This window comes from Eriocheir sinensis, chromosome 49 (genome assembly GCF_024679095.1).
Source record: "Eriocheir sinensis breed Jianghai 21 chromosome 49, ASM2467909v1, whole genome shotgun sequence".
NCBI classification, from domain to species: Eukaryota; Metazoa; Arthropoda; class Malacostraca; order Decapoda; family Varunidae; genus Eriocheir; species Eriocheir sinensis.
In genome coordinates, this window is record NC_066557.1 from 2,833,829 (window position 1) to 2,857,893 (window position 24,065).

The 24,065-nt window shown below is 42.0% G+C and overlaps 1 long non-coding RNA gene across 4 annotated transcripts in view; it reads left to right on the forward strand.

Moving 5' to 3' along the window:
• Positions 1-24,065, forward strand: part of LOC126981701 (uncharacterized) — a 101,865-nt gene that overhangs the window by 75,668 nt on the left and 2,132 nt on the right. For 2 of the 4 annotated variants that reach the window (XR_007734058.1, XR_007734055.1), the window contains exons 1-2: positions 17,772-17,827; positions 18,304-18,455. This is a non-coding gene — a long non-coding RNA (uncharacterized LOC126981701). Of the gene's footprint in view, positions 1-17,771; positions 17,832-18,303; positions 18,456-24,065 lie in introns of those variants that run through there. The other 2 variants (XR_007734056.1, XR_007734057.1) reach the window with 2 other exon arrangements.

Genomic DNA, 24,065 nt, shown 5'->3' on the forward strand with positions numbered 1-24,065 from the left:
TTCTTCACCAACGTTGTAGTGCGAGAATGGAATAAGCTCCCACCATCAGTGGTCCAGTGTAACACGATTGACTCCTTTAAAAACAAGCTCGACCGTCACTTCCTTGAACTTAATATTAACGAGAGTAGAAAAGCAACGTTTTGGAGCCATCTGATTAATGTAAAATCACTTAGGTTGAAGGACAGACCACCTAGTCTGGACCATGGGGTCTGTGTGGTCTGATTTTCTATGTAATTCTATGTAATTCTCTCTCTCTCTCTCTCTCTCTCTCTCTCTCTCGTTTTTCCATTTTTCTTACTTTTTTATCATTTTTATTTATTTTATTATGCTTACAGGTAGAAAAATGTCATTGTTATTATCTTTATATCATTGTTATTTATTATTCACCGTCATTGTTGTTGTTGTTGTTGTTGTTGTTGTTGTTGTTGTTGTTTCATAAGGACTTTCGGAAGAGCTGTGAGTGAATGTTTTTCTTGTTGTTGTTTTGTTTCCCTAATATTCCTTTGTCCTCCTCCTCCTCCTCCTCGTCCTCCTCCTCCTCCTCCTCCCCTCCTCCTCGTCCTCCTCCTCCTCCTCCCCTCCTCCTCTTCATGATTGTGTCAAAGCAGGCTGTGTCTCCCTCCCTCTCCCTCTGTCCTCCCCTCCCTTCCTTCCTCTATCTCCCTCTTTCCCCCCCTCTCTCCCCCCCCTCCCTTCCTCTCACTCTCCCTCTTCACTCCATTTTTCAGCCGTGATAAAGCTGATTTATCCTCGGTACCTCCCTCCCCCCTGAATACTAAGTGCTCCTCCTCCTCCTCCTCCTCCTCCTCCTCCTCCTCGCCTATCATCCTTTCCTCATGTTCATCCTTTTGTTTTCCTCCAACTTTTTCTTTTTCCTCTTCTCCTTTTCTTCGTCATTCGTCTCCTCCTCCTCCTCCTTCTTCTCCTCCTCCTCCTCCTCCTCCTCCTCCTCCTCCTCCTCCTCCTCCTCCTTCCCTTCTATTTTTCTCGGTCTACTTTAGTGTAAAACGATAATCACAAGGATAATAACCATAAATTATACCTGAATATTACCGAACACACACACACACACACACACACACACACACACACACACACACACACACACAGGTAAATGCCCCGTTGATGCACCAATTAACCTCGTTACTAAGAACAGGTGAGCCAGGTGTCATTACGTCGCCCAGGTAAGGGACTCATTAACAGGGTAATCAGTGGATGCTACCTGGAGAGAGAGAGAGAGAGAGAGAGAGAGAGAGAGAGAGAGAGAGAGAGAGAGAGAGAGAGAGAGAGAGAGAGAGAGAGAGAGAGAGAGAGAGAGAGAGAGAGAGAGAGAGAGAGAGAATATTGCGATCCTCAGTTTTCCATTCTATTTTATTATTGAGTGAGATAAATAAAATAAATAAATATACAACAGCGAAATATTAAATACTTATATGCATCCATCGAAGCCTACGCACGTACGTACATACACACATACATACATACATACATACATACATACACCTACATACATACATACATACATACACACATACATACATACATACATACATACATACACCACCATACTATATTTCTATTATTTTTTTCATATATAAATAAATTCTTAAATACACACAAATATAAATTCATGCATACTCATATATACATACATACCCTTATACATTCATACATACCTACAATCATACATACATGTTTTATTTATTAACCTTCCCTTTTTTTCGTTTGTCCTCCTCCTCCTCCTCCTCCTCCTCCGTCTCTTCCTGCTTCTCTTTTCTCTTCCATTCTTACCTCTTCCCTTTCTTCCCTTTCCTTTTTTTTTATTTTCCATTCTATCATTTTCCTCTCCTCCTCTTCTAAATATCAACCCTTCTTTTTCCTTCCTTCATTCCCTCCTTCTTTCCCTTCTACACCATTGATTTTCCTCTTTATCTTCCTTTATTTTCTCTCCTCCCAATCATTCTTCTTTCCCCTTTCCTTCCTTTCCTCTTTACTCTCAACCTCATTACATTTTTCTTCTCCCACTCCTCCCAACCTTTCCTCCCCTTCTTCCTTTTTTTCCGTCCCTCTTCCCTCCCTACCTCATTACTTTTTTTTTCTCCTTCCATCTTTCTTTCCATTTTTTTTCTCTCAGTCACCGTCACCACTACCACCATCATCTCCACAGCCACCACCACCACTACCACTACCCCTACCACCACCACCACCACCACCACCACCACCGTTCCTTCGGCTCGTAATAAAGAATAATAATAAAACAAGCAGGACGGAATCACGGGAATATGAAGGTAAACAGTAAAACACGCGAGAGTAAACATTATTAGGGCCTGGGTCGATTTTGTTATTATTATTATTATTATTATTATTATTATTTTTTTTTTTTTTACCATTAATGTTACTAGAGCTACTACTTTTCTTATTTTTTCTACTACTACTACTACTACTACTACTACTACTACTACTACTTCTATTGCTGTGTGACTGCTACTAACTCAAATAATAATAATAAAGAAAAAAATAAAAAAGAGGAATATGAGGGATACGCATAAAACAAGAGAAAGAACAAGGAAATCAATAATAATAATAATAATAATAATAATAATAATAATAATAATAATAATAATAATAATAATAACAAGAACAAGAACATAAAACACCAACAAAACACCAAAATATAAACCGGCAAAACCAAAAGAGAAAAAAAAAACTATCATATCCCTTATTCACGTCTCACTCTCCCTTTTTACATCGTCCTTCTTCCATATATTTACGTTCATTAGCGGCTTTATAGAGAGGGGAGGGAGGGGGGAGGGTCGCCTTTTTATGGGGGGTAACTATTTTATGGGGGAGGGATTAAATGGGGGGACATATTTAATGGCCGGTGCACGTGGTTATGGGAAGGCGTTGAGAGAGAGAGAGAGAGAGAGAGAGAGAGAGAGAGAGAGAGAGAGATGTATAATTATTAAAGGTAGAAAGAATGAAAAGAGGAAAATATATATAGATGCGAAAAAGAGGAAAAATGGAAAGAGGGAAAGGAAAACAGATAAACTGGAAAGAAGAAGGAACGAAAAAGGAAAAGAGGAAGGAGAAGAAGAGATATGGAAAAAATGGGAAAGAAAATGAAAAGTGATGAAGGAGGAGAAGGGAAAAAGGAAAGGAGGTAGAGAAAAATTGGAAAAGAAGAAATAGTAAAGAGAAAAGGAAAAAGAAAAAGAAGAAGAAGAGGAAATATGGAAGAAAAGGAAAGATAAAAAAGAAAAATAATGAAGGAGGAGTAGGGAAGAAAAGGAAAAATAGAGGTAGAGAAAAAAGAAAAATTGGAATAAAATAATAAAGAGAAAAGTAGAAAAGAAAGAAAAAAAGAAGTAGAGAAAATATGGATTAAAAAGGAGAGATAAAAGACAAAGGTGATGAAGGAGGAGGAGGGAAGAAAAGGAAGAAGAGGTAAAGAAAAAAAATTGATAAAAAGAAATAATAAAGAGAAAAGAAGAAAAGCAAGAGAAAAAAAGAGAAAATATGGAAGAAAAGGAAAGAAAAAAGAAAGGTGATGAAGGAGGAGTAGGGAAGAAAAGGAAAAGAGGCAGGGTAAAAAAAACTAGAAAAAATAAATAATAAAGAGAAAAGAAGAAAAGAAAGAGAAAAAAATAAGAAGAGGAAATATGGAATAAAAGGAAAGAGAAAAAGGAAGGTGATGAAGAAGGAGTAGGAAAAAAAGGAAACGGTGTGAGGAAAAGGAGTAAAATATGAAGAAGAGGAGACGAAAATAAAAGGAAAGTGAGAAAGAGAAAGTTAAAGAAAATACGGATAAAGAGGGAGACGAGGAAAAGGAAAGTAGGAATGGAAGATAAAAAAAAAATGAACGGGAGCGAAAAAATGAAAAGGAAAGAAAGCGAAGTCGAGAAAATAAGAAAAAATAGAAGACATGAGGAAAGGAAAAAGATATTAGACGAAATAGAGGAAGATAAGAAAGATAGGAATAAAGAGGAAATAGAAGAAGAAAAGATTAAACAGGAAAAAGAGGGAGAGAAAGAGAAAAGGAGAAAAAAGGGAAAAAAATACGAATGAGCGAATGTTAGAATACAGAAACATATATGAGAGAATGGAGGAAAGGAGGAATAGAAGAGAAGAAAGGAGGAAGAAGAAAAGAAGGAGAAGAGAAAGAAAATGGAGAAAGGTGTCGAGATAACTTTAAGCGAGAGAGAGAGAGAGAGAGAGAGAGAGAGAGAGAGAGCAGTAAGTTAGTATATCAAGAAAAGAAATCCGTGCAAACAACAATTTTTTTCCGATTTTCTTATTTTTCTTTTTCGTTTTCTGTTTATTTTCCTTTTTTTTCGTTCATAATAATCTTTCGACAGTGACAGGCTTTCTTTGATATTAGTAAGGCTTAGAAAAATTGATGGAGGAGGAGGAGGAGGAGGAAGAAGAGGAGGAGGAGGAGGAGGAGGCGGCGGAGGAGGAGGAAGGAGAACTTTAAGAAAAATATAAGGACGATGAAAAAGAGAAGAAAAAGGAGTAAAGAAGAAGAAGAAGCAGCAAAAGAAGAAGAAGAAAAAGAAGAACGAACGAAAGAAAGAAAGAAAGAAAGAAAGACAGAAAGAAAGAAAGAAGAAAAATAAATGAAAAAACTCCGTGAAATATAATAAAGAACGGAAAAATAGCTGAAAAGAAGGAGGAGGAGGAGGAGGAGGAAGAGGAGGAGGAGGAGGAAGTGAATAATAGGAGGGAGGAGAAAAATGAGGAGAGGACGAAAGGAAGAGAAAGATGGAGGAAGAAATGCGAGGGAAGAGGAAGGAGGAGAGGAAGGGGAGAAGAAGAAGGAGGAGGAGGAGTAGAGGAAGAAGAAGAGGTAGCAGAGGGGTAAGGATGGATGGAGAGAAAAACTGCTTGGAAAGGAGGAAGAGAGAAGGAGGGAGGAAAGGAGGGGGGGAGAGGAAGGGAAGGAGGGAAGAGGGAGGGAAGGAGGGAAGGAAGGAGGTGACAAGGAAGAAGACTGATTGTGAAGGAAAGATTAGAAGGTGAGGGAGGAAGGGAAGGAAAGAGGTAAGAAGGAGAAAACGAGGAAAAGAAGGAAAGAGGAAAGAGAGAGAGAGAGAAAAAAAAATCAGACGTGGAATTGCAGAAGATTGTAAATATGTGAGAGAGAGAGAGAGAGAGAGAGAGAGAGAGAGAGAGAGAGAGAGAGAGAGAGAGACACACAAACACAGACAGAAGGACAGATAAACAGACATACAAAGAAACAAATAAAAAAAAACAAATAAAAGACAAAAACATCACACAAGGATTGGGAAAAGGAAGGAAAAGAGAAAACAATCAAGCAAAAAAAAGGAAAAAGGGGAAAAAAGGAAAAATAAAGCTCACGCCCACAATGGAAGGCCAGATGAAGCCCAGCGTTTATATATATAACAACGATTTTTTTTTTATTATTTCGGTCCGTTCGCGTCCGCTCGAATCCGTATAAATCCGTCCGAATCCGGTTGGGTCCGCTTCGAGCCTTTTTATCCGGCCATAATTAGTGTTGTTTGCGGATATTTTGCTCACGAGAAGTAATCTAATCCGAATCCGTATGTATGTGTGTGCGTGTGTATGTGTGTGTGTGTACGTGTATGTGTATGTGTGCGTGTGCGTGTGTTGGGAGGGGGGAGGGAGATGAGTGTGTGTGTGTGTGTGTGTGTGTGTGTGTGTGTGTGTGTGTGTTTATTATGTATGCATTTATACGGACATTCTTCTTAATCATATTCATTCATTAGTAAATTAATTATCAACGAAAACTTTACCTAATTAAATCTGTAGGAACTTATGATAGTAGTAGAAATAGTAGTAGTAGTAGTAGTAGTAGTAGTAGTAGTAGTAGTAGTAGTAATAGTAGTAGTAGTAGTAGTAGTAGTTGAAGTAATAGTAGTAGTAGTAGTAGTAGTAGTAGTAGTAGTAGTAGTAGTAGTAGTAGTAGTAGTAGTAGTAGTAGTAGTAGTAGTAGTAGTAGTAGTAGTAGTAGTAGTAGTAGTAGTAGTAGTAGTAGTAGTAGTAGTAGTTGAAGTATCGAAAGCGGTGGTGTTTGTGGTGGAGGCAGTAGCAGCAATTGTTGTCGTGGTGGTGGTGGTGGTGGTGACGGGCGGTAATGGTGGTGATTGAGGTTAATGGTGATGGTGGTGGTTGTGGTGGTGGTGGTGGTGGTAATGGCGTCTGGGGGTGATTTTGGTTTTAGGGAAGATAGACACACACACACACACACACACACACACACACACACACACACACACACACACACACACACACACAACCTTGTAACTAAGCCAGTATTTTTTTTTCTCAGCGTCAGAAGAATTACTAAGACTATAAAGGGTCTGAACTATAAACTAAATAAGCAATGAATATAATAAACTTCAATATGCACAAAAAACACGAAGAATAAACTCACATAATCAAGGGTTATATTCATTAAAGTCTTCATTAATATCCAAATTATTTATAAAAGAAAGATGTTAGCAGGTATTTTTATCTTTATTATTATTATTATTATTATTATTATTATTATTATTATTATTATTATTATTATTATTATTATTATTATTATTATTATTATTATTATTATTATTATTATTATTATTATTACTATATATCAACGACCTAGAACTAAGATTAAAATCCACACTTTCTAAATATGCCGACGACACCAAGGTGGGAGGGAAGCCGTCACGACATCAGACTGTGAAATCATCCAGCGAGACCTGGACCTGATCACTCAGTGGCCGGAAAAGTGGCAGATGTCCTTTAACACTACCAAATGTAAAGTAATGCACATCGGGTCCAGAAACAGCAACCACACATACTACATGAGTAGCGAACCACTACAGGCAGTACAGGAGGAGAGAGACCTCGGGGTCACCATCAGCAGTGGCCTGAAAGAAGCAAAACACTGTAAGTCCGCCTGCAAGGGAGCCAACACTATGCTCGGGTTCATAGCGAGGAACTTCGAATACAAGACGCCGGGAGTTGTGTTAACCTTGTATAATTTTCTGGTAAGGCCCCACCTGGAATACGCCGTGCAATTCTGGTCTCCTAACTACAAGAAAGACATTGAATTACTCGAGAGAGTACAGCGACGCGCTACGATAATGATACTCAAGCGACTCAACCTCTTCACGTTGGAAAAGAGACGTCTGCGGGGAGACCGATACAAGTCTTCAAGTACCTGAACAAGTTCAGCAATGTTGATCACTCCAAACTATTCACGCTACAATCTAACCCGCGAACAAGAAAGAACGGTAAAACAATTCAAGCTAAGCGATGCTTTACGGATATCAGCAGGAGTTATTTTTCGAACAGAGTCGTCCACCACTGGAACAGCTTTCCTGTATGAGTGGTTAGGGCAGAAACAATCAATTCCTTTAAAAATCGCATTGACCGTCACTTTGCTTCGTCGGGAGTGAACTAAACGTATCCACGAGTACGTGAAATAGTGCTTTAATCCTTCCCGCAAGCCACTCCTGTGGCTGACGGATTGATTGAATCTTTAAAAGCAGGCTGCCTCACTATGAGCCAATAGGCTTTCTGCTGCCTGCTCGTCCATGTTTACATGTTTCTTCCCTCTGCATTTTCCTCCCTTTTCGATACTTTTCCTCCCTCACGTTCTGTCCCCTCTATCCCTTCATTCCCTTCCTTTCCTTTACCATTACTCTCCCTTCTTCTCCTCTCCCTCAACTTCCTCTCCCCTCCCATATCTACCCATATTTACCCGTCCCTCCCGTTTCATACCCTTCACTATCATCCCACCCCATCCCTTCCCTTCCCTTCCCTTCCCTTCCTTTCCCTTCCCTTCCTTTTATTATCCTCCCTTCCTTATCCTCCCTTCCCTTCCCTTCCCCTCCCTTCCATCTCATCGTTTCATTATATACTCCTCTCTTTCATTCCATCATTTCCCCTTCCCTTCCGTTTCCTTCCGTTCCGTTCCCTTCCCTTTCCCTAGTCTTCCCTTCCTTTCCCTACCCTTCTCTTTCCTTCCCTTCTCTTCTCTTCCCATTCATATCACTCCCTTCCTTTTCCCTTCCCTTCCCTTCGCTTCCTTTCAGTTCCTTTCCCTTTCCTTTCTCTTCCCTTCCCATTCCTTTCCCTTCCCTTGCCTTCCTCCTCTTTCCTCCCCTTCCCTTCCCTTCCCTTCCCTTCCCCCTTGACTAAATATTAATGAGCCAACCAGCTGTGGACGACAGTAATCAATATTCAAATACTGTTTTTATCTCTGCTAAGAATCTTCATCTCTCTCTCTCTCTCTCTCTCTCTCTCTCTCTCTCTCTCTCTCTCTCTCTCTCTCTCTCTCTCTCTCTCTCGCTTTTATTTATTTCTGCATATTCACTCATTGTTTCATTCACTCATTCATTCACTCACTCACTCCTTCACTCGCTCACACATTCACTCACTCACACACAAACTCACTCACTCATTCGCTCCTTCACTCACTCACAGACAAACTCACTCACTCAATCACTACCTTATTCTCACATTTACTCACTCACTCACTCACTCACACTCACTCACTCACTCACTCACTCACTCACACTCACTCACTCACTCACTCACTCACTCACACTCACTCAATCATTCAATCACACAATTACTCACTCACACACTCACACTCACTCACTCACTCACTCACTCATTCACTCACTCAATCACTCACTCACACAGTTACTCACACATTCACACTCACTCACTCGCTCGCTCACTCACTCACACTTTTCTAGTTTTCCTTTCGTCATATTTAGAATTATTACCGTATGTCTCTGTCCGTGAGAGAGAGAGAGAGAGAGAGAGAGAGAGAGAGAGAGAGAGAGAGAGAGAGAGATTATTATAATTATTATTGACAAATGCCAATACCGCATCGCATTTTCTTTTTATTTTCCTCCGCTAAAAATATGATTTGTTTTCCTTTTCAAAAATGTTGTCTTCAAAAAAATATTGGAACGTATTTTAGGAACGAATAAAAGAGAAGGGAGACGAGGAAGAGGAGGAGGAGGAGGAGGAGGAGGAGGAGGAGGAGGAGGAGAAAGACAAGAAGAAAAAGAAGATATGAAAGAGAAAGCGAAGGAATGTACAGAGAGAGAGAGAGAGAGAGAGAGAGAGAGAAGAGAGAGAGAGGGAGGGACGTTCACCCATCTGTCAGGAGAGAGTCAATACCAGAGGTCTTTTGGAGGGAGAGAGGGAGGAAGGGGAGGAGGAGGAAGAGAGAGGGAGAGAGAGGGAAGGAGGGAGGGAGGGAGAGTAAGGTCTGGGTGAGGGGGAGATACAGGAAGGGGTGTGAGAGTGATGGGAGAGAGAGAGAGAGAGAGAGAGAGAGGCACACACACACACACACACACACACACACACACACACACGCATACAGAAATATATAAGTAACTATGAACAAATTTAAGTAATAATAAAGACAAATATAAAAATCGAGAACTTTGGAAAAAAAATAGAAAAACAAAAATCTCGGAAAGGAAAAGAAAGTAAAACAAAGAAAAGAAAAGATAATTTTCAACAGACGCCTTTCTTTCTTTCCTTTCTTTCTTCTCTCCTTTTTTCCTTCTTTTGTGTCTTTTTACTTTCTTTCCTTTTCTCCTTTCATTTTCTTCCCTTTCTATTTCGATTTCGTATTTCCTTCTTTCCCCTTTACCATCCTTCCTTCTCTCTTCTCTTCCTTCTTGTGTATATTAATTCCGTCTTTCGCTCTCTCTTTTGTTCTTTACTTCCCCGTTTCTTTTTTTTTATTCTTTCTTTTCTATCAACAATTCTATTTATTCCTTCATGCCTTCCTTATTTCCTCTCTTCCTTCCTCTTTCATTCTGACCCTCCTCCCTTTCTTACCTCTTTCTCTATTTTCTTTTGTCCCTCCTTCCCTTTCTCTGTCCCTCTTATTTTTCCTTTATTTCTTCTCCTTATCCTCATTCCTTATTTCTTTCCCTCGTTCTTTTCCTTTCTTCTTTCATTCCCAGTTCTCTCTCAATTCTTCCGTCTTTCTTTACCTCCTTCTCTTCCTCCCTCTTTACTTCCTCCTTCCTCCCCTCCTGTCCTCCTCCTCCTCTTTCCTTCCCTCTTTCCTTCCACCCCTCCTGTCCTCCTTCTCCTCCTCCCCCTTCCTTCCCTCTTTCCTTCTCTCCTTTCTTTCAGTCATTCCTTTCTTTCGACCCAACTCTTCATTCCCCTTCCCGTCCTCTTCTTCCCTCTCTCCCTCCCTTCCTCTCCTTCGTTCCCTCCTTCCCTCCCTCCTTCACTGTGATGTAGGAGGTAATCAAAATCATTTATATTGTTAAGAACAGTTTCCTTCACTTCCAGACATCCTCATCATGGCTGCTCCTTCCTCCGTCTTCCTTCTTTAATTTCTTTCTTTTTATTTATTTTTTGACATTTCTTTTCCTTTTCTTTCTTTATTATTTTGTTTCATTGTCATTTTTTCCGTTACTTTTTCTCTTTTATCACGTCATGGCTGCTCCTTTTTTTCTTCTTTCTTTGATTTTTTCCTTCATAATTTGTTTTCTCTCTTTTCCCTTCATTTCTATATTCTTTTCTTCTTTTTCTCATTGTTTTTCATTCCTTTCGATTTTTTTTCGATCTTTTTTCTTTTCGTTTTTGGCTTTGTCTTTCTTTCTTTCGTTATTCCTATTTTTACATCTATCAGTCCATTTTTCTTTTCCTTTCTCTCATTTTCTTCCTCTTTCTTCACTTCTCTTTCCATCTTTTTCTTTCTGTCCATCTTTCTTTCTTGTATTTCAATTACTTCTTTCCTTTTAATTATATATGATTCCTTTATTTTTTCATCCTTTGTTGTCTTCATCCTTTTTTTCTGCCCTTTAAACTTCCCATTTAATTTTCTTTCCTTTCTTTCCTTCTCTTCTCCTGTTCCTATTCCTTCCTTTACTTTCTCTCTTTGTCTTCAGTTTGTCCTCACTCCATCGCTCTTCTCTTCTTCTAGCGCTCTCCTTCTTTTCTTCCTCCATTTTCCATTTTTCTTTTTACTTTTCCTCTCTCCTTCTCTCGCTTCTCTCCCTCCTTCATTCCATATGCTGCTGTATTTCATTATGTCTTTCTCCTTTACCTCCATTTTTTCCTTTCTCCTTCCTCCCAGAATTTGTTGCATTTTTTCCTATCTTCCTTCCTCACGATCCTCTTTTCTTTTCCTTTTCCTTTCTCTTTTCCCTTCCCTTCTCTCTTTCGCTTTTATTTCTTTTCTGCTATCTCTTTCTTTTTTGTTCTTTTCCCATCCGTCTGTTTTTTTCTTTCTATTTTTCTTTTTTTCTTTCTTTTCATCCACTCCTTTCTTCTTCCTCTCAGAATTTGTTGCATTTTTTCTTGTCTTCCATTCTTCATTCCCTACGATCCTTTTTTTCTTTTCCTTTTCCTTTCTCCTTTCTCTTCCCTTCTCTCTTTCGCTTTTATTTCTTTTCTGCTATCTCTTTCTTTTTTGTTCTTTTCCCATCCGTCTGTTTTTTCTTTCTATTTTTCTTTTTTTCTTTCTTTTCATCCACTCCTTTCTTCTTCCTCTCAGAATTTGTTGCATTTTTTCCTGTCTTCCATTCTTCATTCCTCACGATCCTTTTTTTCTTTTCCTTTTCCTTTCTCCTTTCTCTTCCCTTCTCTCTTTCGCTTTTATTTATTTTCTGCTATCTTTATTTTTTGTTCTTCTCTTCCCATCTGTCTGTTTTTAATTTCTTTCTATTTTCTTTCTTTTCTTTCTTTTCATCCACGCCTTTCTTTCTTCTCCCCATTTTCCCTTCACCCCAAATCTTATTCCCCCTACCCACACCCCCATCAACCTACAACCTTCTCCCCTCTTTCCCTTTCCCCCAAACTTTCCCCTTTTCCCCAACTCCCTCGACCCCACCTCACTCCACCTATCACTGCTATCTCCCCCCTCTCATTCTTCCTCTTCCTTTCACTCCTTTCTATATATCTTCTCTATTTTCATTCCTTCGTTCCACCGTTCCTTCTCCCTATCCTTCCCTTTCAATCCCAGTTTCCTTTCTTCTGTCTCACCCCATCTCCCCCCCCCTCATCACCCCATCCATCTTCCCTCCCCTTCCCCTACCTTCAAAACCAGCACCCTTCCCCCCTTACCCCCTTCCTCCTCTCCCCTTGAACACCCTCTCCCCATCTTATCACTCCATCCCACCCTACTAATGTCACTTCGCCCCTCCACCTCTCCTCCACCTCCTTCCTCTTCTTCCTTATTCTCCCCTTTCAGATCTCCCCCTACCTTCCACCTCCCCCCTACTTCTTCCATACTCCCCCTTCAGCTCCTCCTCCCTACCCTCTTCCTACCCATTCACCGCCACCTCCCCAGTTTTTCTGCTACACTCTCCCTTCCTGCGCCTCCACCTCCCCTCCCTTGCGTCCCCCCTTCCCCCTCGTCACCCTTCTCTCCTATCCTCCATATCCCCCCGCCCCCCTGCTCTCCTCTCCCCCTCCCCTGCCCCCCAAACACCTGCACGGAACATAAAAGCAAGGAACCGCCGCGCTCCAAAAGGCCTTGCTATTAAATGCCTGGGACTTCCTATTAAGGGCTTTTTTTATGTAGGGAAAAAGGCAAAAAAGCAAAGATGTCCTCCTCTCTTTCATTCTTTTCTCTTTCTTTCTTTTTCTCATTTTCTCTTTTTTTCCCCCTTCTCTTTCTTTCGCATTCTCTCTCTCTCTCTCTCTCTCTCTCTCTCTCTCTCTCTCTCTCTCTCTCTCTCTCTCTCTCTCTCTCTCTCTCTCTCTCTCTCTCTCTCTCTCTCGTACATGATCTTTCAAAACATCATTACACATCCTTCTCCTTCAACCTTCCATTCCTCCTCCTCCTCCTCCTCCTCCGTATATCCTCCGGGCGCCGCTAGAAACACGTGCAAAGTTTCCTGCATGATTTTGACCGACTGCAGGAAATGCTTAACAAATACTTGATACGTGTTTGTGCTGGAGTGAAGGGGTGAGGGAAGGGGTGAAGGGAGGGGGGAAGGAAGGAATGAGGAAAGACGCAGGAGGGGGTTAAGGAAGGGAAAGGTAGAGGTGAGGAAAGGTGAAAAGGGAAGGGAATGGTGTAACAAGGTGAGGAGGACGAGTGAAAAGGTAATAAGGGTGAGAAAGAGTGAGGATGTGGTGAGGAAAAGGTGAGGAAGGGTGACCAGGGTGAGGGGAGGGATTAAGGAAGGGGAAGAAAGGGGAAGGGAAGGATGGGGAAATGAGACGGAGTGTGGGAGGAAAAGTGAGGAAGAATGAGGAAAAGGGTGGAGAGGAGGAAAGAAGGGGGAAGAGGGGTGGGGTTGTTGTTGGTGAAAGGGGAGGAAGAGTGAGGAAGAAAGAGATAAAGGAATGGTTGAGGAGGAGGTGAGGAAGGAGCGAGGAGAGGTGAGGAAAGGTGAGGATGAGTGAAAGGGTGAGAAAAAGGGAGAGGAAAGGGGAAAAAGGAAAAAAAAGGCCGAGGAAAAGGAGAAGAAAGCGTGAACAAAAGTGAAAAGAGAAAAAACAAGAGTGAAAATGAAGAGTAAAAAGATGATAAAGATGAGAAAGGGTGAAGAAGGGCCAAGGAAGGAAGGAGAAAAGGGTGAAGAAGGGTGAAAGGGGAAGAAGGGGGACTAAAATCAAGGGAAAATGCGTACCAGGGTGAATAGAAAGAATGAAAAGATAACAAGATATAGAAATGGTGAGAAAAGGAAAGAAAGGGTGAGGAAGAAGGGGAAAGGTGAAAAGGGTGAGGAAGGGTAATGGAAGGTGAAAAGGGTGAGGAAGGGCAATGGAAGGTGAAAAGGGTGAGGAAGGGCAATGGAAGGTGAAAAGGGTGAGGAAAATAAATTAAATGATGCAACAAGGTAAAATAACAGTGAAAAGGAAATGTCAAAACGTAAAAAGGGTGTAACAGGGTGAGAAGGGGGCTAAAAGGGTGAAGAAAAGTAGGAAGAGAAGGGTGAGAAGGGTGACAGTGGATTTAGTAAGGGTGAGGCAGGGTAAAGGGTGATTGAGGGAGATAAGGTGACAGGGAGTGTTGGTATGTAAGGGTCTCTCTCTCTCTCTCTCTCTCTCTCTCTCTCTCTCTCTCTCTCTCTCTCTCTCTCTCTCTCTCTCTCTCTTTATCTCCCTTCCTCTCTCCCTTCCTCCCTCCCTCCCTCCCTCCCCTCCTCCCTTCCTCCCCTCTTCTTCCCCTCACTCCAACAGTCAATAGCAGATATCACCATCATTCCTCCTACTCCTCCCCCTCCTCCTTCCCTCCTCTTCCTCCTCCTCTTCCTCCTCCTCCTCCTCCTCCCCTTCTCTTCCCCTCTTCTCCCCTCTTCCCAATAAGCTGTGGTCATTTTCCGATTATCATATGCACCACCTCCATCATCACCACCACTACCACCATCATAACCATCATCATCACCATCATCATCATCATCATCATCATCATTACAATTATCATCAATTTTCTCACTACCATTTTTTTCCTTCACATAATTTTTTTTCTTTCCTTAAATAGTAAATTCTAAAACTGCAGTTGTGGAAGAAAGGAATTCCTCTGTGTGTGTGTGTGTGTGTGTGTGTGTGTGTGTGTGTGTGTGTGTGTGAGGAATCGTCACGCACTCATGTGAAAAAGTAGGCACACACACACACACACACACACACACACACACACACAGGAAATGTCACGAGTTCGTAAATGTTGAAAGAAAAAAAATACTCCAAAAAATATCTCACTCTAAATGCGTTATGCTTGTTCTCTCTCTCTCTCTCTCTCTCTCTCTCTCTCTCTCTCTCTCTCTCTCTCTCTCTCTCTCTCTCTCTCTCTCTCTCTCATACCGTTTGTTTATTAATGTTTGTTCTGTGTGGGTGAGAAGAGATAGATATATAGATAGACGGACAGAAAAGTAGATAAATAAATAAAGAGGGGATTGATAGATAGATAGATAGATAGATAGATAGATAGATGAACAGATTAATAGAAATAGAGAGAGATGCAGAGATGAATAGATAGATAGATAAACAGACAGAAATAGACAGATAGATAGATAGATGGATAGGTTGATAGACAGAAAGATACAGAGATAGTCAGAAATGAGTAAATAAATAGATGAGTATAAAGTTAAATTGCTAAAAAGACTGAAAGAGAATGATGGATATATATGAAAAGATAGATAAATAGATAGATAGATAGATAGACGGAGAAAAACATTCGAGTAAACAGACAGATCAAAAAATAGATAAGATAGATTTTTCGATAGATAAAGATATATTGATCAGCAGAGAATATGTTAGACTCGGAATAAAAAAGAGTGTTCAAGTTATATGGACCTTCACACACACACACACACACACACACACACACACACACACACTACTACTACTACTACTACTACCACTACCACTACTACTACTACTACTACCTCTGCTACTATTACCACTACAAATATTACTACTACTACTACTACTACTACTACTACTACTACTACTACTACTACTACTACTGCTACCATTACTACTACTTCAATATTAGTACAAAAATAAATACTTGAGTAACAATAGCAAACAAATAGTAGTAATAGTAGTAGAAATAGTCATTGCAGTAGTAGTAGTAGTAGTAGCAGCAGGAGGAAGACAAAAAAGGCAGGTGAGGCGCACGTGTAATCAAACATTCAGGTGAGCCTCGGCTAACTTCCACCTCTTTAATTATTCAGGAATTCTGGAATGGGACTTGGAATGCGTTGATGTGATTCCCGAAGGTTTTGAAAATCCTCTACATATGGAACTGTTCCCAGCCTCTCTCTCTCTCTCTCTCTCTCTCTCTCTCTCTCTCTCTCTCTAACACACACACACACACACACACACACACACACACACACTTGAACGCTACTGTTGATGGTGATGGTGGTGATCGTTGTGGTGATGAAGGTCTGACCACCACCACCACCACCACCATCATCACAATCACCACCATCCCCAGTAAGATGGTTCCCTGTTGGTTAGGTCTGGTATTAGTGGTGTTAGTGGTGATGGTGGTGGTGGTGGAATGGGTGGTTGGGATATGGTTTGGGTGATGCTGTTCGGATTCAAAAGTAATGGTTGTAATGACAGTAGTGGTGGTGGTAATGGTTATGGTGGTTGTGGTTGTGGTATTGGTGGTGACGACGGGGCTGGGGGTGGTAATGGCGGAGGTGATTGTGATGATGATGATGACGGTGGTGGTTATGGTAATGGTGGTGGTGACGGTGGTGGTTATGGTAATGGTGGTGGTGACGGTGGTGGTTATGGTAATGGTGGTGGTGACGGTGGTGGTTATGGTAATGGTAGTGGTGACGGTGGTGGGACTAATAATGGTGGTGGTTGTTGTGGTTGTTGTGGTGGTCGGCGTGTCGCTTCCGTGCTGTCATTGGAGGAAACGCGTGACGTCACTGATAACCGGCCAATGACAGGTGTGAACGGCGTACCTGTCAGCTAATTGTGGGCCTGAAATGACAGTTCGTATTATTCTTCCTTTATTTGGTTCAACTCGACAACAACAAGATATCAACAACAACAACAACAACAACAACAACAACAACAACAACAACAACAACAACAACAGCAACAACAAGATAACAACAACAACAACAACAACAACAACAGCAACAAAAACATAACTAGCTAGGCATCACATCCCTTTGCAACAAGTCAGGGCTACCAACATTACCTTCTCTTTCACTGCCGTTATACCGAGACATTTTAATGCTTATCAGGCTGACAAACCTTCATACAAACATCATCTTCTTCATAAATTTTCAAAACAGCGTCGGTAGTCACTATAAGAGGTAGAGAAGCAGGAAATAGAGAGCTAATTTGACCATTGATATTGGTATACCTGCTGGTCCTGTGATGCCATGTCTGCCACTTTGTCTGTGTTGGACGGGTACGATAATTGCTGTTCTGCATCGATAATATGAGTCCTGATGCGGTAAATCTCACGGTCTAACTCCGAGTTCTACCTTACTTTTTAGTTCATGAATCCTTCCGAGAACTTTTGAAAATTTCACGTACCCAGGCTGTTACGACGATAAATTACCAGATAAATGTATGGGTATCTCAGTTTTACTGTAGTTTTAGTGTTGAAAATATAAGAATGATTTTTTTTTTCTATTTTGAACATATGAAATAGCTACCTGATCTTAAATAATTGTTATATAAGTACTAAATGCGTATTACTAACAATATAATACTACTAATAGTATACTAATGCTTAATACACACATTTGTAATACTTTCATGGCAATTTAAAATAATGTCTTATGATACGCTTATATTTTTCTTCCTAAAACTGTTTGACAGACTATGCATTCCTGTACACACTGGTTGTGTCCTGCGCCTCCCCGTTCACAAGAAAAGGCTCATGCACTCAGGGTTGTGCCACGCATCGAGATTTACTGTAACTGATCCAACGAATGTGTCTTGTTTGGGTGCGGAGGGGAAGACCTAATACGTCCTTTGTTTTGGTGCTAATAGGGAAAACTAATATATCTTGTGTTTTACATCAAGAGGAGGAAACATTAAATATGCATCAGTAACGTGGCTTATCCTTCTTGTGTTAGGGTTAAGAGGACAAGGAGGTGTTAAAGTTTCATTAAACTTGTAATCATTATTAGTTTGTTGGGTCGTTGTAACAGATCCAGCTTGGATTTTCTTCTAGTGTATTATCAATTATTGTACGTACATTAGAGGCCAATAAAATCAACCAAGAAATCAACCAATCAATCAGTAAAAAGGAAACGTACGGTAGTTTGACTTACTGTGAGGGGGTTGGTTACTTCCTCCGTCCTCCCCTTTGCCTCAGTGTGTGCCCGGCGAGAGAGGAGGAGGGTGCGTTTCTCTGTCTCAAGTAGGTAATACATCTCCGAGTTTAATGTGTTTTGAGTTAACTGGTGATGGGTGCGTGTGGTGTGTGATTGTTCTATGTTGATATACGGTATTTCGATTCAACACAATTATCTTGTTAATTACCTTGTTAGCGGGGATGAATGAGGATGTTGGGGTAGACGGTGATTATATTTTGGTGTTTTTTTAGGGGGGGGGGGGTAACTCACCTTGGTCTGATCGCGCTCTCAACTCGTGATTCCCAGCCAATACCCAATTTTTTTTTTGGCGGGGGGAGGGGAAGCTCAGGTGACAGTAAATGAAGAAATAGAAAGAGAATAAAAATATGGAATATGAAGGAGAGGTGCGAGTGTGTTGTGTATGACGGTGTGTGTGTGTGTGTGTGTGTGTGTGTGTGTGTGTGAAAGTAGTTTTTCGTATAGATAAGTAAAGTGTTTGAAGTATGAGAGTATTAGTGTTATAATGCTTGTATTGTTTCAGGGTTTGGTGAGGTGAAGCAGTGTCGTGAAGTCAAGCCGTGACGTCACCTTGCCGCCATGTTGACTACCCGACTGATATAGAAGAGGACCAGGTTGATGCCACAATGCTGCACCTTCCACGCTCCTGCCAGACGCCACTCCTGCGCCATCTTGGTTTGTCGATAATGGTGTTGGGTGAGGTGACCAATAATTATTACTATTTTTTGTTATTTGTATTTACTACTACAACAACTAGGTCCAACGGCATGCCCCCCCCCACCCCCCCCACCCCACCCCCCCGCACTCTTCCCTTCTCATGATTGTCTCGCTAACTGTCCAAACCACCTTGCCTTGTTTCTTCCTCTGCCACTCTAGCGATCATTTCAGGAACTATAACTTTTTTTTCCTGCTTGTTTCCTCGTTCCCTATATTCCCTCTCTACTATCCATATCAGACCCTATGACATACCGTTTTTCGCAAATATCTTTCAAACGAAGACTCGGATCAGCATGGGACTTTGGCACAGATTGTTTCACACACTCCTCTAATTTTTGACGCTATTGTGCTTTGTCAGATGCGGTTAATTATGGCGTAATTATGGATAATTCCTCCCTTTCCCTCCCTCCTGCCCTCCTCCTCCCCCGCACTCTCTCCCCGCGCCATCTTTCTCTCTCTCTCTCTCTCTCTCTCTCTCTCTCTCTCTCTCTCTGTGTTCATGCGATGTGAAGCTTTGCACACATATGACTTGTCTATAATGGCGGATAACTCGAAAGTATATGCTAAGTATGGTCTGGTGTTTTATGCACACGACCTTAACCCGGTAGCAGCGACGGGCCAAATTTGCGGCTTTACCGTGTACCAGCGATGGGCCAAATTTCTGCCATGATATAAACCTCCCAAAATAGATGATACATAAACTGATCACACATGCGTTGATTTATATTATGAAATGGTTTGCGTGAGTGATGATTCTTTCTCATTATTTACCTTAGAGGGGCCTTTAACCTAACCTAACCTAAGAAACATGACCCCCGCAGCTACCGGGTTAATTCCTGTTCCAGCGTAACTGGATGTTGCTTAAGTGCTGTATGAGGTTTGTTTGGCAATTATACAACCATTGAAAGTTGTACGAGTATATGACCCTCCTTCCCACAGGTTACGTTGAGCGTATGATGGGATGAAGCACGTAGCTGACGCTTGATCATTTATAGGAAATCGCTTAAGAGACGGAAAGGAATAAGGGTAGAATTGAAGCGGGAATTCATTGCAGAGTAAAAACGTGAAACAAAATTGGAGAAACATATGAATATTTTATTCTGATATTAGGAAAAGACTGCCATACGATATGGGTTCATGTAGATATGTTAAAAAGTCATAGCACACAAAAATAGTCAGCGAGAATATGATGGGTGGATTAGTAATGTAAATAACTGACCACATGTTACTTTAATATTCATCACCATCGACAAACAGGTCATCCTCGTCATCACTGTTGATGCTGATGCAGACGGGATATAATTTATATTTATCTGCCATTAATTCAAGTCATACGTGTGCATGGATTCATATCTCGTGTACAGCACAAGTGTTAGAGAGAGAGAGAGAGAGAGAGAGAGAGAGAGAGAGAGAGAGAGAGAGAGAGAGAGAGAGAGAGTATGGGGAGAAAGATGGGGGGCAGAGAGTGGGGAGAAGGAGGGCAGGTGGGAGGGAAAGGGAGGGATGGGAGTAGGGGAAGCCAGGGGTGGAGGTAGGTGGTGGATACACGTCACAGATACGTCACGCCTCACCTGTTCGAATGTGTAAGTGGCTCACGCAGGTTTTGCCATCACAGTCAAGAGTAAACGCCACAATTAACCGCATCTGGCATTGTACAATAGCGTCAGAAATTAGCGGAGTGTGTGAAACAATCTGTGCCAAAGCCCCATGCTGATCCACGTCTTCGTTTGAAAGATATTTGCGAAAAACTGTATGTCATCGGGTCTGATTTGGATAGTAGTTTTCTTTTAATGTTACGTGTAAGATGCGTGTGTGTGTGTGTGTGTGTGTGTGTGTGTGTGTGTGTGTGTGTGTGTGTGTGTGTGTGTGTGTGTGTGTGTGTGTTCCGTAGCTCCTGTTGGCCGTGTATTATGTTCCTCTACGCAGCATTTTTTTTTTAATTATTTTACAACAAAGGAGACAGCTCAAGGGCACCAAAAAAAGGAAACAATAATAAAAAAAAGCCCGCTACTCGCTGCTTATACAAAAAAGAATCAAAAGAGATGGCCGAAAGAAGGGTCAATTTCGGGAGGAGAGGTGTTCCTTTGGCTGTGTTCCGTTGGAGTTTGTTCCATGTTTCTATATCAAGGAGTTGTTCGTGTCTCAAAAATCTTCCTTATCCTGTGTTCCGTGACTGTTTTGCGTGTTCCATGTTCCCCTATCAAGCATTAGTTCCATATCGTTTTAATATAATCCTCGCCCCATGTTTCGCAGCTTTGTTCCGTTCTCATATTCCTCCTATCAAGTAGCAGTTCCGAGTAGCTTTCATGTGTTCCTTAACCTGTGTTCCGTGTAGTTGATTATAATGTTCATCAAGCAGTAGTTCCGCGTTCCTTTAATATGTTCCGCAGCCTTGTATCTTGTTCCTTTATCAGTCAATTGAACCGTTTCGTTGCAAATGTTCCTTATTCTCATCCCTTACCCTTATCCCGTTGTAGAGCTTCCTTAGGACAGGCGTGTTTATGTCACAAGGGGCGTATTTTTCCGCGCGGGCTCTTCCCTTTCTTCACCCCGGAGCTCGCAGTCTCATCCCCCATCGACTTGGAAGAAATCGTAAGGCCAGCGTGGAAAAAATACACCCCTTGTGACATAAACACACCTGTCCGCTTGTCAAAACCCCGTTGTACGTGATAGAAGTGTTGTAATTACCACCACATCGTGCCCTAAACGCGCATCACCCGCTAGGAGCCGCTATTCCTAAGATTTACCCTTCCTTATCCTAATCCCTTTGATCCGTATCGTCAATCGCTCCGTATCTTCGTAGGTGTTCCTTAACCCTTTCTTCCATAGCGTTATTCCGTGTTCCCTGTGCCTCTGTCAAGTAGTAATTCCGTTCCATCACCTGGTTTAATGAGCTCCGTAGGCCTTGGCGTGGTGGAGAGGCATCGGGGAGAAAGTAGGAATAAAAGTGTTTTAAATAAGGCAATGGGGACAGACAAGTATGTGGTTGGTCTATGGGTGTGTATATGTTCGTCAGGGTTTGAAGTGTTAGCGGTATTTCTACACTTTGTCCTTTTTCTGCCCTTTTCTGTCCTTTTCTGCCCTCTTCTGTCCTTTTCTGCCCTTTTCTGCCCTCTTCTGCCCTTTTCTGCCCTCTTCTGTCCTTTTCTGCCCTTTTCTGCCCTCTTCTGTCCTTTTCTGCCCTCTTCTGTCCTTTTCTGCCCTCTTCTGTCCTTTTCTGCCCTCTTCTGTCCTCTTCTGTCCTTTTCTGCCCTCTTCTGTCCTTTTCTGCCCTCTTCTGTCCTTTTCTGTCCTTTTCTGTCCTCTTCTGTCCTCTTCTGTCCTTTTCTGCCCTTTTCTGACCTCTTCTGTCCTTTTCTGTCCTCTTCTGTCCTCTTCTGTCCTTTTCTGCCCTCTTCTGTCCTTTTCTGCCCTTTTCTGCCCTCTTCTGTCCTCTTCTGTCCTTTTCTGCCCTCTTCTGTCCTCTTCTGTCCTTTTCTGCCCTCTTCTGTCCTTTTCTGCCCTCTTCTGTCCTTTTCTGCCCTCTTCTGTCCTTTTCTGCCCTTTTCTGCCCTCTTCTGTCCTTTTCTGCCCTCTTCTGTCCTTTTCTGCCCTCTTCTGTCCTCTTCTGTCCTTTTCTGCCCTCTTCTGTCCTCTTCTGTCCTTTTCTGCCCTCTTCTGTCCTTTTCTGCCCTCTTCTGTCCTTTTCTGCCCTCTTCTGTCCTTTTCTGCCCTCTTCTGTCCTTTTCTGCCCTCTTCTGTCCTTTTCTGTCCTTTTCTGCCCTCTTCTGTCCTTTTCTGCCCTCTTCTGTCCTCTTCTGTCCTCTTCTGCCCTCTTCTGCCCTCTTCTGTCCTTTTCTGCCCTCTTCTGCCCTCTTCTGTCCTTTTCTGCCCTCTTCTGCCCTCTTCTGCCCTCTTCTGTCCTCTTCTGTCCTTTTCTGCCCTCTTCTGTCCTCTTCTGTCCTTTTCTGCCCTTAACTGCCCCTTACTGCCCTTTTTCTACTCTTTTCAGTCGTTATTCTACATAAGAACATAAGAGTCTGCAAGAGGCCGCTACCTTTTACTACCCCTTTCAGTTCTTTTTCTACCCCTTCATGTCCTGTTTATACCCTTCTCTGTCGTTATTCTACCCTTTACTGCCCTTTACCGTCATTTTTCTGCCTTTCACTTGCCTTTTCTGCTCTTCCCTGCCCTACTTTTGCCCTTTACTGTCCATTTTCTGCCCTACTCTGCCCATTCACTGTTTTTCTCTGCCCATCGTCTGCCCTCTCCTGCCCTTTCTGTCTAGTTTTCTGTCCTTTACTGTCCTTTTGCATCCTTTTGTATTTTGTTTGCCCATTTCAGCTCTGTACTGCTCTTTCCCGTCACTTGCTGCCCATTTCTGCTCTCTACTGTCCTTTTTTCTGCCCTTTACTTCCCCTTTTCTGCCTCTTCTTGCATTTGTTTGCCCATTGTTGCCCTTTTTTGGCCTTTATTTTAATATAAGGAAAGTGAGTTGGTAGAGGAAGGGGGATGAGGTGAGGAGGAAGAGGTGAAACGGAAGAGGTGAGGAGGAAGAGGTGAGGAGGAAGAGGTGAGGAGGAAGAGGAGAGGAGGAAGAGGTGAAACGGAAGAGGTGAAACGGAAGAGGTGAGGAGGAAGAGGTGAGGAGGAAGAGGTGAGGAGGAAGAGGTGAGGAGGAAGAGGTGAGGAGGAAGAGGTGAGGAGGAAGAGGTGAGGAGGAAGAGGTGAAACGGAAGAGGTGAAACGGAAGAGGTGAAGAGGAAGAGGTGAGGAAGCAAATTCTGAGGGGGGCAGAGGAGAGATGAGGGGGTCTTAGGGGGTAAAAGGGGGGGAGATTTTTTTTCACCTGGGCCGTTGAAGTGTTCCTGGTAATCAAGTTAGTATGCAGGTGAGGGTGTGAGGGGTCAGGTGTGAAGAATTGTGGCAGGTGTGACTGTTAGCCATGAGTGTGTATGCTTTCTCTCTCTCTCTCTCTCTCTCTCTCTCTCTCTCTCTCTCTCTCTCTCTCTCTCTCTCTCTCTCTCTCTCTCTCTCTCTCTCTCTCTCTCTCTCTAAAACACGTGATCTTGACATGACAGTTTGAAGATTTTTTCGTTTTACTTCTGAGAAAGGACGAAGAAAGAACTTGATGTACCTCTGCAAATTTCACTCCGTTTTCGTCATTCTTCTCTATTTTCTTCCTATTCATTCTTCTCTCCCATGCCTCTTACCTCGGCTTATTCCTGTTTTCCTTCCTTCCTTCATCTTCCTTTCATTACCTTTTTTTTTCATCTGTTACCACCGTTATTTTCTTTGTCATCCTTATCAACTTGTATTTGTTATATTTATTTCATTTTTTTTAACTGGAACATTTTTTTTTATTGTGTTCATCATAGTTTTGGGGTCAATGGAATATAATAACACTAATTATGATGTTTTGTGTGCGTGCGTGCGTGCGTGCGTGCTGTGGTATGCGGCCAAGAATGTTATGTACTGTCGCGTGCGGCTGTCGTGTTCGCTCTTTGTACTTGCTGTCTGCCCTTCGCTGGCCTTACCCGGTCTATCAGAGAGTTAGATTGTATACTTACTTCTGTGTGTGTGTGTGTG